This window comes from Rhopalosiphum maidis, chromosome 2 (genome assembly GCF_003676215.2).
Source record: "Rhopalosiphum maidis isolate BTI-1 chromosome 2, ASM367621v3, whole genome shotgun sequence".
NCBI lineage: Eukaryota > Metazoa > Arthropoda > Insecta > Hemiptera > Aphididae > Rhopalosiphum > Rhopalosiphum maidis.
The window spans coordinates 60786903-60803428 of NC_040878.1; the positions used below are offsets into that span (position 1 = coordinate 60786903).

Below are 16526 nucleotides of genomic sequence, written 5' to 3' on the forward strand. Positions count from 1 at the left end.
GGGATAAGTTAAATGCTTTGTTTACTCTTGTGTTTTAAGTTATATGGAAAATTGTATTAGGTATAATAGATAGAAATGGTTTTTTTTTATAATTATTCAACCGTTATTTTATAAATCGCAAAACCAATTACAGAAAATTAATTTGATTAATAACATTTTATGATAAAGTACATAATATATGCGTTATTTTATTTATAACTATATTATAACTTGTATCTTAAATTAAAAGTTACGCCATATGTTTTACAGCTCATAACAATGCATGATTATATGTAATGTTTCAGTCACATAACAACAACCTGAACTTCACTTGTCTAAAGTTTCAAGTCAGTTTTCCAATTTAATGACTTAGAGTTCACCTGGATGCTTGATGAAATTGTGGTTTTGACTTATAATCTATACGATATATTATGAGAATGAAACTGAACTAAAATTTAATAGATTAAATTACATGGTAAAATTAAATATGAATGTATAAGTTATAATATATAATTTTATAAAAATAATATGCAATGTGCATATAAATAACTGACAAAATTTGATTATTTTTGTAGTTTGTAGTTTTTCTATTTTGTCAATATTATTAAATACGACTAATGAATACGTTAATATTTTGAAATCTTTTTAAGTATTTTTTTTTTTTTTATAAACCAAAATTGTATTTTAAAATAAAAACATGGCTTGTTTAAGAGTAATGTAATAACAAAATATAACTAAAAGTAGATACACACGAGTCGCTGATTAAAAACACATTAAATTTCGGATTAAATTTCATGGGCGTATATGATCGTTTACTAAAATATGATCACTGAATTAAAGTCAAATGTCTAAAGCATGGCCGTTGTATTCATTCAATTATATTTCTTGTAATCAAATACAATTAAGAGGGTATGCGAAACGTTGTGTACCAAGGGCCAGAGAATCATAAATTATTTGCAGCACACTGCTCCGGGTTATAGGTTAAATAGTAAGACCGTTTTTATTTCGTAGGAAATACTCTCTGACGGACACAATAGTTTTATATATATATATATGTATAAATTTAGGAACTGATTTAAAAACTAAGGTAATCTAACAAAACATTTGACGGTTAAGAATCAGTGATAAAAATAAAGGTAGACGTAGATACTTAAAAATAAATACCATAGTGTTACCACTATGGTAACACATCTAATATAGTATTAAATTAGAATGAAATTTAATATATTGCAGAAATATTGGGAAAGCAAACTTTATAACTTTTTTTGTAATTATATACCTATTAAGTATTAAGTAAAATGGCCATATTTTACGGACATTTTTTTTTTTAATAACGGTACAATAATACTTTTTATAATATTAAGACGAAAATAAGTAATCTATAAAGTAAGTACTATAGTAGGTAACATTTGCATAAAAGTCCTGTGCAGTTTTGAAGGTTGAAAATTAAAAAAAAAAAACCAAATCCAAGATCACTTAATGCTTAAATTGTTTTGTTTAAATATTATTATTTTGAATTATATCTGGTTTCAACTTAACTATAAATTACTATATTAATAAAAGATACAAAAATTGAAGTTGTATATTTATAACACACTTAATTAGAATTTTATTAATTATTATTTTTTTTAATTGTCAATACATTTAATTCCATATTAAGTTTGTATTATTTAAATATAGCGATCAAGATGAAATTGTTTTTGACATGGTTTTTATCTTTTGAAAATTTATTTAAGATATATCTATTTACCACGCTACGGCGTAGACAGTTAAACAATTATTTTATCTGCAATAATATTGTATTCTAAACACATTCTGTCAAGCTTATATCACATTTATTTATTTACTTGAAATCCCAAATCTTTAAGATTATTCAGTAATAAGTATTAAAACATTGAACACTTATAAAATTAATATCTATATTATAAATATAACGATTCTAGGGAAGTTCAAGTATAATATTACATATTATTATAATAATAATTAGGAAATAACACATTCAATTGTAGACTGGGAGAATCTGAATTTAAATTACCAATCATTAAAAAATAAAAATGAAACATATTATTTGAATAAAAATAAAATTATCATTATGAAAAAGTAATCACATTACTATCTTACCGACAATAAGTCTTTTATAATATAATATATCCTATCAATATTACCTATTTGTACCTTTTGTTAAGAAATATATCAAAACACTTGATATTATTCTCCTTTTAGAAAAACGATAATACTATCCTTGAAACATTAGCCTACCTGGTAGTATAGATAGAACCCTTGAAATTTATGGCCCATGATGTATGGGTAGAACCATCCAAATGGATTAAATCTGATAGAAATATTATTGGAAGTAAAATCCTAATGTGATTTGCTTGGACCGTGTGTGTAATGTAACTTTAGAAAGGCTCTATTTCTAATCCGAAAATATCAATGAACGGACTTGCTCGAAATGGGAAATTTAATAATTAATATTAATATTAATTTATGAATAGGTATAGTTTCTAAAATATAGATTATAGTAGTATCTGAAATATATTTCTACAGTTGAATTCTCAAAATATAATAATACTGTTCGTTATTTAACATATAAATATTATAAACATTTAAAACAGTTTGAAAATAGTGTTTTAGTGAATTAATTAATAATAAATAACTCGTGCAGGTACAAATTAAAATACATTTAATAAGTATATAATGCAATTATTAGAATATCTTCAGGTTAATATTGTATCTTTTAATCTAGATTATAAATTGTTAATTTAAAAATTATTATGTTTAACAATTAAATTTGTTATTTGTACATTTTAAAAATTTAAAATTAATTTTAAGTAATACATGATTGAACTATTGTAATACGTTCAAATGAAGTTTTATTGTCACTTTTATATATATTATTTATTGAAGGAAACAAATAATTATTATTTTATTATAAAAATTATAAAAATAGTATGTTGAGAGTTTGCACATACAAATTATATTATAATATTAAAAATAATAAAATTGCGCAAAATGTACATTAATATTTTCACAATAATATTCATATATATCGTGATAACAACTTATAAGATGTGTTTATGCATTATAAATATTTATATTTATAAAAGCAAACCTGATTGGTGATTGCTGATTAATATGAAAAATAAATATATCATCTAATTTATGATAGCTTTTTTAAAGGAATCAATCATTATTTTTGAATATTTACAACTTTTAAAACATTTTTCTTTTTGAATTTTTTCAAATCTTAAACTTAGACATTCATATATTATATATATTTTAAATCCTTAGCACTTTTGTCAAATAAAAAAAAAATATATCGATTATTAAAAGAGGTAGCACAAAATAATTTGAAAAAAAATTAGTCATATAAATATGATTCTGTACATCGTGGTGTAGTTACTTACATCTAATTTTAAATAAATAGTTTATGATCTACCTATAAACGTTTAAAGTTTAAAGGAATGTTTACAAGACAGGAAACTGTTAATCTCTTTGCCCATTTAATAATCACCGTTGCGCGCCTTTAAATTTTAAACACACAAAAGTAGCAAACTGTAATATGTTTATTTAATATTGAATGTCACGTAGACGTTTACAGAAAAAAAATTGTACCTTAAAAACAAATTATTTTTATAAATTTAATAAAAGTACAATATTTTCATCTGGATATTGTTTTCATAAACTAATCTTATCTAAAAATATAAATACTATATTTGTATTTACTGTGGAAAATTATTGTCTATTTATAGTACTCAGGTATTGATAATACTAATCTTGATACAAAAAAAAAAATATATATATTCGTTTTGATTTGTGTATTGTGAAATATTGAGTTTATGTACAAGTGTAACTACTGAATATACAAATTATATATTTTACTTACATTATGAGAATATAACAACATAATAATTTGCATAATATTATAAAATATACGTATAAAATAACCTTTATGAAGTTATGTATTACGTACGAGTATACCGAAAAAAATGTCTACTGTGAAAATTTCAAGTTTACTATTTGAATCGATAAACACAATTTCTATGTTCCTTTGAACCCTTGTAATGATCCGTTCACCATTTCATCCCACCGTATACAGTGGCAGTCTTTCTACAAACTGCTTGGCTCGCATTCCTATACGCCCAAGTTTAGGTCTACAAAGGCGGGACAACATTCACCTGGCCCGAAATTTGTGTTAATTAACTGAACGGTTTACGATTTTCTCGACCACAAATGTTTACGACTTGTCCCCGTGTTTGGTGGGAGGATCCAATCACATATATCGGACACAAGGATATAATATCTGTTTGTGTGTATATGTGTGTTTAAGTTGTATTGTGTGCTTCCAAGCCAATTGAACAAGACAATGTTACCGAACATAATAATATATCAATCTTAATGAATATTTTTATATGTATACACAAATGACAAATAGATCTTCCAAACAATAGTTATAAATATGACTGTGAGTTTAGAGTAATTCATTTTTATTTTTATTTTTCAGTTTATTTTTAAACATGATAAGAACTATCTAAAAACAAATTCAATTTTAAAACTTTTATTTTACAATATTTGACATTTTTAATTGTATAGGTAATTTTTTTTTTAGATTTTTTAATGGCATTTTTAAAGGTTATACAGTAAATTTTCTTGGTATAACGATGGACCGTCAAAATAATCATTTTTTATTTAGATTAAATGTGAAATGTACATAATTAAGTATATTATATTTATTTGAAAATGTAATATTCAGTGCAAAGGTATTAAAAATTTCCAATAACTTTAAAACAGTATGCTTTCATATTTTTATACTAATTTGCGACAGCTTAGTGAAGTGATATGGGTTGCCAGTACGCTCAATTATATTTAGTTTAAAGTATCTTTTTTTTTTTTACTAATTTAACCAGTTTTAAAAGCACAAGTTAAGACAATAAAATACTCTAAAAATTACTACCATAATGCACATCTGTTTATTTTTATACTTCGTTTTTACTAAAAACTTTATTACTAACTTAAAACCATGTACACCTGGAAAATGTTTAAAAGTATTTGGAGTTTTTTTGTAAAAGTCTTAGAATATTATGAGGTCTTGCTAAAAAAATTGGAATGTATACTATAACTAAATCATAATTTTATTATATAAAGCTTACTTGCATAAAATTATTGGATTTTAGAATGATGATTTGTAGTAATATGAGACAATTTCGGAATTTCAATTACGGAAATAAGATAATTTCCGAAATACATTTTAAGATGAAAAGTTTTAAGTAAATAATTATACGAATACGACAAAATTATAAATTTAAAATATTGATTTACAACATACAAAAACTGGACAACGGGAAAATGTTTGTAGAATAACACAAAGTATGAGCGTAAGATAATATAAATTATATAATAATTTTCATAACTCTACTTTCTATGTATAATAACTGCTTTATCACACAAGATCAAAATATATTACAATAATTATAGTTATTATTTGTGTAGATGAGACCATCTTGGAGTTTTATTGTCATAAAGATTGTAATATATTATTATTTGATTTTTAACTTAATAATTTAAAATATTTATCTCACACCATATATAAATATTAAGTACCTACTCCGTTTTTAATGCCAAGTATTGTTATCTTGTAAGATAATGTAAGAGACTTTACCATCTCTGTTAAATTAATTAAATTATAAATATAATGAAAACAAAAACGTTTTGAAATTGTCGTTTATTAATGACACGAAGGATTGTCAACGAGTGTCAATAACTCTAAAATAAGAATGTAATTTCTAAGCTAGGTATATAACAGATTATTTTAAGCATTCAACTCTATACATGTATATTCTGTATTTTATTTTTAATGAGTTTTAAATAAGAAAAGAAATTGTCTACCATCTAAAATGTTCCAATAGCATTTTTATAATAGACTGTTAAATCTACCAGCAGTCACAATCGTAGTAATCGACATTTAATTCTCGTTGTCATTATATCTCCCTTATTTTATTTCACTATATCGCAACAAACGGTTATACTTTTTATATTTACATAGTTATAAATGTTATTATACGTACAATTCAACGAGTGTTAATGACAATTATATATTTTTCCGAAAATTAAGAGTGAAATATTTTCTTTTATTAAAAACTCGGTAATTTTCATTTTAACGACTTATATTTTCATTTTTTTTTTTTTTTATAGAGACGACGAAGAGAAAATAATACTGGGCAAATACGATAAGTCGTTGACCCATTTTTTGTTTATAAAACAATAAATTAATATAATATATTAGAATCAAATGTATAAAAAAATTAGACAAACTAATTGTCATTTGCAACAACTGACGAAATAATGCTTTTCGATTCTAATACCAACATACGTTTCTTTCTATACAACACAATATAATATTCTTCGTTGGTATCTACTTATTGTATTATATCCACATAGTCGATCGAAAAAGGTATCACTTCAATATCTTGTTGAATTTACACAAATAATAAACAGACTGAAACCAAATTAAATGATTGTTTTTAAACAAAACATTTCCTTTCTTATGTATTTGCATTATTTGCATTACAACTATCAAACAATCATACTCATGTACACCCCATATATGCCATTTATTAAAATATTAATTGAGCTAGAATAAATATATATATATATAAAATAGTGAGTATAGACCAACTATTCTTTGTGTAAGAGATTAAAAAAATATATTTATAGTTCATTCTATACTAGTTAATATCTATACTCTATCAAAAAAAAAATTCAATAGATAAATTTAAAATATGAAAAAATATATTAAATTACTTAATAAAATACATACAAATATCGTACATTAGATGTTTCAAAAGTTATTTTCCTCTGCTTTAATTTCTTTTAATATCTTTTAAAACACATTTATCACTTTCAAGAACTTAAGTCTGATTTCTTAAACTATTTTTTTTTTAAATAATGTACCTAGATATAATTACGTATATATTTTATACCAAATATCGATATGGTATGCACGAAAGTATGTACCTCATATGTACATCGTGCATGTTTTTTGTAATAATACTGTATATTATATTAAAATTCGATTAACAAAACTAATTCGGGATAAAACTAACTATTTAATCTATATAAATAGTACAATACAATTGCACCGAAGTAAACAAAACCAGGCAAATATCTGCCCATGAGCATTTGAATACGGTCCACGTACTTTACATATGAGTTTCCGGTGCCTATACAAAACGGTATCCTACCTAACATAAGGAAAATACACTTTTTTATTACATAGTTGGCTTCAATGGGTGTGCTGAACTTGTGTAGCTTATTTAAGGGCTAAACATATTGTTTCATATCTGTTTAATTTATATTCAAATCGCACATCTAATATTTTGACAGGAAGGAAAACTCGTGTTAGTAATGAAAAAAATACAAGTTTTTGTATTCAAAATTTGATTATGTCTTCGATAATCCTTTCTAAATTGAATTGGTAAACAAAATGTAATTGGATTTTCAATGTAATCAAATAAATTGATTTTGACAAAAATAAGTATTTGGTTTGAAACCTTTCCGGTATTAATTATGAACGGCAATAAAAATCGTAAAAAATAATTAAATAATTTACCATACTATTCTAATTAAAAAACATAATTTAATTAGATTAAAAATAAAATCTAACTAGTCTTTAAAATAACATAAATTGTGAGTTATTTCATTAATCCTAAATGTTTCTTGCTACCTATGACGTATGCGTATTAATTTTGATTTCCAAAAACAATTAAGTTTAATATGTATATAAATATAAAGATCGATTTTTATTTGTTTTAAAAATATATATTATATTAATTAGAATAATTCATTGTTATATTTTATATATATAACAATATAAAATATTATAATATAATATTTACATATTTTATTTTATTTTATTTTTATTTTTTTTATATATTTTATATTTTGTATATGTGTATGTGTGTATGTATTTATACGTTTTATGTACTGATTTTACAATATTGTAAATATATTTGAATTTGCATATTAATAAGAGTAGTATGGTATAGATTGTATAATTCATATTATAGCCAAGTTTATTTTTAGTGTTAATTTATTTTTTTCTTAATTTACAAGCTACATGATTAAAAAAAAATTATTTTATACTTACGTTAGATATTTGACTCAATTTTTAATTCACGAAAATCGACTAGTATCTGTAATCATAAAATACAATTTCTAAATCAGTAAAAAATTATGCATTTAAATAAACCTGTTAAAAACTAAATTTCCAATCATTAACTTACAACTTTGTATATTTAGACCTTTAATAAGTTAAAAATTACGTTTAAAAACAAAATTAAAGTTATGTTACGTTATATAACTTTGATAATATGTAAAGCTCTCAATATTAATACCATACAACTTTTTCGTTCAATATATTTACTCCAAATAACAAATTAATATAATATAATATTACTAATGATGTTCACATCATAAAGAACTTTATTTAAAATTAAATAAACTTACTTCTTTTACTTTAAAAACTCATAAATGGTTTATCATTCACACAAATAATCTTATAAATAATCTCACATCAAGATAAATTCATAAAACTCTCCGAGATGCCTTGAAAATAAACAGTATAGTTCCTAATCACTTTCCAGAATTCATCTCAGGTGTCTTTAGCGTTGGATTTCTTCTTTCCTTACGAAAATCACATTTTATTATTTTATTAATCGTATGATATTATATGAATAATTTAAATTGACTGTTATAAGTAAAAATATATTAAAAATAAATAGATAAATTACCATTTTAATAGGAAAAACAATTATACAATTTATGTTTAAATTGAAATTTGAACACAAGTATCTATTTATAGTTATTATTTTTTAATATTACTTTTTTAAAAAAATATTCTTATTACATGATTCTCGCCATTCAAAATATAAAAAACAGCGAACCTTATTAATGTATTTTATTATAATACTATTTCTAAAGGCTAAAATGGCAAATAGTATAAATAGGTATATCTTATATATTATGTTTTGTATGCATTTAGAAAATTTTTTTTCAAAATTGATATAGTGTAAAGTTTTTTTTTTTTGTTTTTATAAAATATACATACAGTACAAAATTATTATTATTTTAACAAGTACTATGATATGAAATATCTATGAAAAAAAAAATAGGATTTAGTTGAAAATGTATCATTAAGTTTACACAAACTTAAAAGTTACTCTCATTCTGCTTAATAATAACTGTAACACATGGAGATATAATGAAACCCAAGAAACTTTATGTTACTTACCCTATTGAACTTTCTTAACAATTGAATGACTGATAGAAGTTTTTCATTGCATTTTAGTATACTCAGCGTTATCTTGGAATTTATGTATTTTATACTAAGCTATGTGCTATGCGCTAAAGTTATTATTGGTAATCTGGAATATTCAATATTCATGAATTATTTTTTTTTAAATGAATTGTGTGAAAATGCAGTAAATTTTCAATAAATATAAATACACAAACATAATTAATACCAATAATATTATTGTTCAAATATTTGAAACAAATACGTATATTATATATAGTAGAAATATTAATTATTTCGTAATTTTAATTAATTAAAAAAAGACATTGATATACCTACTTTTATTTTACAACAAATATAAAGCTATTGACAAAATACAATTATTATAAAAACTGTAGAAAAATATTTTAAAATTAAATAAATAGTCACAGATAACTATAAAATACACAATACATGCGTATAATATTGCATATTGTGTGTACATGAGATATGAGTACCATCTTTAGTTCAGAACTATATTGATTACTAAATCCTTAATAACTAAACCACTTTCGAGTTGTAAGCAACACACATAATAATATACGTACTTTAAATCTTTATAGTTGTATACATTATCAGTTGACACAATAATTATATTGCTTGCAAGTTGAAATTTAAAGACCCTTAAATCTGTGATTACTGTCTTGGACACTGTATTTCTCGATTTATAAGCTAATTCCTTGGGTATAACGACATGGATTGGAAAATCCCATACTACACAAGTTTTGGTCATTGGCAGAGGGATGTCTAATGAGCTCAACTATGAACCCAAATGTTCTCTTTATCCCCTTGATAAATCGCCATAATATAATTATTTTCTACTATAAACTGATTAAGTAGATATTAATGGTAAATATAAATCACAGTTATTGTTTAATAATAATAATTATCCAATTACGTTAACACAATAATTAATTTAACTTAGAGAAATATAGTAGGCATCTAGGAAAAACTAAATCTATACAACATAGAATTAATGAGTAGTTTTAATATGTGTTATGATTGAAATTTGAAAATATATTATTACATATTATGCTATATTTTATATATAGTTATTACATTTATTACCAATTAAGTTAATATTTCAGTTAAAATAATAAGTTTTAATTACGTCAAGACGCAATACACATAACGTAGAAAAAATATAAATATTATTTTAAGGAGGTTAAAAATTACTATGGAAAATTTACTGAAACTTAAATTTTAGTATTTGTTTAAGCTAGTAATATTAATATGCATGTAGTGTAAGACTGTTAATAATGTAAATAAACGTTGTATACAATAATAATGATTCTATTTCATTCCGTTTTTCGTCTTGCGGGTATAAGTACGTCTCAGAACAACAATAACATATATACGTATACCTGCATTTAAATATCTGCTTAATTACTCAGTTTTTATTAGCTCTTCAATTGAAAACAAGTTGGTTCATAAAATGCGCTATAGAATTTAATATGTATGCAATATAATATTACCGAACGTATAAATGCATATTAATATAATATTCACGACGTGTAGCGATTAAATAATGACATTTACCACCTATTTTCTCAAATTTAAAATGAATAAAATACTCCATTCATTAGTCTTATTACTTTTTTTACTTTTTGCGTTAAAAAGTAGATGCCAAGCGAACGGGGTGAGGTATTTAAAACGAAATTCAATTAACATCGTATGGAAAATAATCGAAATAGAACTAGACGCGTAAATGTTGCTTAGTTTCCAATAGCACGTACAAAATGAGAAATACAAAATGGAAAACTATTCCTTTTGTACTAATAAGTAGTATGGGCTCTCTAGGGTTTTTCCATAGAGTACCTTTACTCTTGTTTTCCATCAACGTACAGATGGACGTACCTAGAACACAATTCTTTTTCTGAAAATCGATTTTTCTTAAACTTCTGTTTTCCTAAGGGAAAATCTAAACAATTTTAACATTATTCCCCTCATTCGTCGTTTCAAACCTTTTTATATTTATTTTTAAAGGGCAAAGTAACTAAATTACGTGTATTTTTTTATACTACTGTCTTGTACGTGAAGGTCAAAGCCTATTGTTACGGTCCACCTTTTACGCCATATGTTGAAATTGACCACCAACCATTCGTATAAAAAAAAGCATTTCAACTTGCAAATCAATTATTAGTATGGTGTATATTTATATTTATTTAAGTGTATATATCTGAATAAAGTTATCAATACATTTTTAATTAAATCATTAAATCAAAAAAATATAATATTATGTAAAACTGGTCCATGTTAATGAAGCGAGTGCTACAAAAAAAACTTGTCATACTTATGTTATAAATCAATAAACTTATCATCGTATTTATTATATATCTATTCAAATACGGCCGATAACTTTACTAAACCCTATCGGTATTTATAATTATCATATAGCAGTAAATTATATTAAAGGTTTTGACCAATACTAAGATAATTCTAATTATATATACATTATAGAATTTATTATGAGTATCTAATTCATTAAAAATATTAAGTCTCAATAACATTAAAATTAAAAACTTGTATCAAATAATTTAAGTAAATTTATATTTACATAATACTTATTCAAAGTTATTGAAACAGGCAGACTACTACAACTCAAACATATTATACCATACTAAATTTAATCAAAATAAAATATCTATAAATTTAATTATATTGTTTTATAAAGTTTTAACGTTAAGACTAAAAATTATATAATATGCTAAGAATTATTTGTCCGTAATTGATTATATACTTATAAGAATAATATTACAAGGTCCATTTTTCATGGATATTCATGAGTTAATATCAAAAAGGATTAAAATTACATACTCGCACGCATATATACATATATATATATATTTATACACATGTGCTAAAGCTTATTCGTATTCCAACCATGGGGTATGTTACTGTGAATAACTGCTAAACAGATTTTGTTGATACGACACCACAGGGATCGTAGGTCCAGGTATATTTGCACAGTGGCTTTCCCTATGGGAATAGACCCTCCTCAAAACTTCGTAACCATCTGAAGAATTAGGCACGTAGTTGCTATTTGCTTAATATTATAAATGGCCATTAAACGTTAACGATTGGGAAAATAAGTATTGTATAAATAACAATTATTTTCGTAATTGAATAAATAATAATATCATTATTTATTTTATTTCCTATACAAATATTTATTTTAATTTAATATAACGTATAATATTTAATAGACACGCATTAGTATGATGGAATTTATCAAAAAAAAAAAAAAAATAATAATAATAATAAAATATTTTATATGTATAGGCTATAGCTAGAGATAAATAATTAAAATTAAAATCAAAAATATTAATTTAATTTTTAAATTTAACTTACTAAATAAAAATAATAATTCTTTATATTAATAATAATATATACAAATATAGAGCATAACCTTAGCTGTTAAAATCTTAAGGCGTGTAATATATATATTATATATTTATAGAAATAATTTATATGTGGATAACTTTTTAATGTTATTCAAATGCATATATATTATAAAGTGTTATTTTCCTGAAATTCAAATTATAGTTGGGATGATTAGACAATAAAATAAATATATTTTAATTTTGGTTGAAATAACACGATGAATTATTGAATAATTGACTGACATAATTCTATACAAATAGTAAAAATGTTTGGTGTGTGTGCAGATAATAAAATCTACTGATTAAATTTGAAAAATCTAAAATTTTAATACACATTATTATAGTAAGAGTTTGAATTATCACTTATTTACTATTATATAGTGACGTTGAGAAAAATGGTTCTGAGAGGGGTTTGCATAAGGTTTGATTAAAACCTTTCTTATTTCAATTCTTCAATATTTTTATACAGTTTTTCCTTACTACGAGAAAAACTTTTGTGGACATAGAAAAATGACTTTTTTAAAGTACTAGACTCGATTAAAAATTGGTATATAGAAATACTAAAGTGACTTCGAATCACTTTTTTTATGCCACGGATAACTCTTTACAAAATATATTAATTTATACTAATATTAATAAACATCTTTGCAAACCAATTAACTATACAGAGTTGGCTCAAAATATAAGTATAACATTTATAGGGGACATACAAATTATTTTTTGAAGTTGAAATAAAATATGATATGAGATGTTAAGTACGACTTGAAGAAAATTTGTAAGATTTGTATTTTCGTCAAAAATAATAAAATTTATTTTAAGGCAATCGCTTTTTTGTTACTAAAATATTGTATATCTTCAATTTATTGCTATTATTTTTAAACTGTATGTTTTATTACCTTTAGTTAGGAACAGAAAAAAGTTATAGGACTGTAGCGGGAGTGTGCAGAGCGCTAATTTTTTTCACATATTGATTAACTACCTTTACCACCACCATCGTCGGTGCCACTGCCATCACCGTGCACATACAGGGCCCTTAACATATGGTGTAACGCACAAACAAAAGTATTTATACCTATATATATCTATTATACAAGTGTTCATGTACATTGTATAAACGGGTGCGGTGCTGGCGAGGGGACGAATGGGAGAGGACTTTCAAGGTTTGTGTGTAGACGCGCGAGCGAGATCGGATAAAACGCGGCTGGTGGAAATCGTGTCAGGTTGCCAAAAACCTAGGGCGGCGGCGGCGGCGACGGTTTTCCCGCGGTCCTGTGCGCCCGAAAGGATTATTCTCCATATATTCTATACCGCCCACGATCCTTTTCCCGGTTAATCCTGTAAGAGCAACCTACTGTATTACACAGCGACCACAATCATTTCCTAGCTCTTATTTATATATATCTGTTTGTGTGTGTGTGTGTGTGTGTGCCGCCCTTCTAATACCAATCGTACGCACACACGCACAAACCGATGACGACTGGGGTAATGAAAACGGAGGTGTGTTTGTGTGCTGGTGCCTTTGGTGGATTGTTGGTTGAGAAAAGAGGGTGATAGTGACGACGTTTACTGTATACCACCACATCACCACACAGCCCCTATACCCTACCCACAGCACTATTCTTCATAAGTGTTACTGCACGACTTTTAATAACCACCGGTAATGGGTGACATTATACAGTATAATGGCATCGGTAAAAATACGGTGACGGAGCGAGTCGTCGTGAATTTAAAGGCTTCTCACACTGCAATTTTCAATTAAATCAGTTATTTTTATATTATATAATATTATTATATCATGGTATACGTATTTTTGTGACGTTGTCGAAAAAAATATATTTTAAATAACGACCTGGTGTCTTCGATGTTATTATATTTCATATTTTTTGTATTCTACACCCACATTTAAACGTATTAACAATAAATGAATATTTGCCGAATAGATAGATACCAATATCGATGTTTCCTGAAAAAATAAAAAACCGAAAAATTGTCGCTTTAAAAATTTATTTACACTTTAGATACACGATAACGTGTTCGGAAAGTGGGACCATAAATATTTCCTGAGTCAAATAATTATAATTATATAATAAGGTATCAAACAAAATACGTGGTTAAGTAAATTATAATAAAAATAGTTTGTAAAATGTAATTAATGTTGGTAATCGAGAGAGCAAGTTGTGTAATTTTAAGTTGAATACTCTGTTAAATCTGAGGTTTTATTGCTGTTTGTATTAAAGTAAGTAAAATAAATAAAAATATAAATAAATCCATCTATTATAAAATTAAAACTGTACCTTATTGAATAAATGTATTATTTAATAATTGTATTTTTGTGAATACTTTGAAAAAATCAACACTTTTATACTATATTACAGTGTATAATATGGTGTATAGTAGATACTATTTTTAATAACTGTTTACTATAACACATACACATATACTGTAAGTGTATTATTTTTTAATATGTATATGCTATATTAAAAAATTATTAATAATAATATCTACCATATTATATACTACAATTATATAGTATGAACTTGATTTTTTCGAAGTATTCACAAAAATATAATTATTAAATAATAAATACATTCAATAAGATACATTATTCATTTTATTTATATAATAATATATTACCTTTACTAAATATTATGTAAGATTTTTAATATATAAGTTCTATTTAATTATAAAAGAAGCAAAAATATATTATTTAAAGAATTATACACTGTTTTATTAAAAGAAAAAACACATAAAATAATTTTTAAATGAATAGTTTATTAAAAAAAAAAAAAAATTATTACTGTCTAAAAATACAACAGATCTTATTTTTTATAAGTTTATTTGAATTTGTAAAGTGATCTTTGAGAAAATTTAGTTAAACATAAACAAGTCGAGTTAGATAAACGAATATGTATTTTTAACAAAATTCTACTTGATTAAGCAGTTCCAGAAATGCCTTTTTGCTTATGCTATAGTATTTTTCAATTTTAAAGAAACCTATTAACAGCTATTTAACAATAAATTATAACAAAAATGTTTTTGAAGTTTTTGTTAATAAAATGTCATAAAAATGTCGGCGATGTCAATTATTAATTTTTAATTTTATTAAAGTTTTAATTAACTTTAAATTAGTTATATTTTGATATGATCAATTTATGTTGATGGTTGTATAACTTGTCATCAAAAAGTATTTTATCTCAACGTGAATTCGAATAATACTATGAGTAAAAAATAAAAAACAAAAATATTTATCAACATAATTTTACTCGAAATATCTTCAAAAAATATAAGATATAAAAATAAAAAGTTCATTAAATTATAAATTATTATCATATAATAGTTAGTTACCATATTTCAATCTTTTTTTTGAAATCAAATAAAAAGGCATGATGATTTTTTTTTTTAATTTTGTAATGCATTAAAATTTATTTACCCGTACAAGCAAATCTGATGTTCTAAACAATATCATACGATTTAATATCTATAGAATTATAGACTATAGTATATGCATAATGTGTATTGCGTACATGATATGACTTAGAGTTTATTTATTGTTAAATTATATAAATAAACATCACTTGTTTTCAAAGTTTTTTGAACGTTTATTAATAAAATAAAATTTATTTTACACGAAAATGTAATGAAGTATTATATTATATATTGTAGAATACCACAAACCAAATATAAGAAGGTAAGTTTTATAATATATATATATATATATATATATATATTTAAAAAAAAGGTGGGAAAATTTGTACCGTTCTTCTATACAGCAGGTGATTTTCATTGAGTTTTTTAAAGTAAAATATGTGTAAAATTTGAATCAAATAATATAA

At 23.9% G+C, this 16526-nt stretch overlaps 1 protein-coding gene across 2 annotated transcripts in view; it reads right to left on the minus strand.

The window, feature by feature from the left end:
- The window catches only part of LOC113553371 (acid sphingomyelinase-like phosphodiesterase 3a), a 196206-nt gene that overhangs the window by 127164 nt on the left and 52516 nt on the right, over positions 1-16526 (minus strand). For both annotated transcript variants that reach the window (XM_026956678.1, XM_026956679.1), the window contains exon 3: positions 8126-8171. The gene's annotated coding sequence lies outside the window, so the exon portion shown is untranslated. The remainder of the gene's footprint in view (positions 1-8125; positions 8172-16526) is intronic.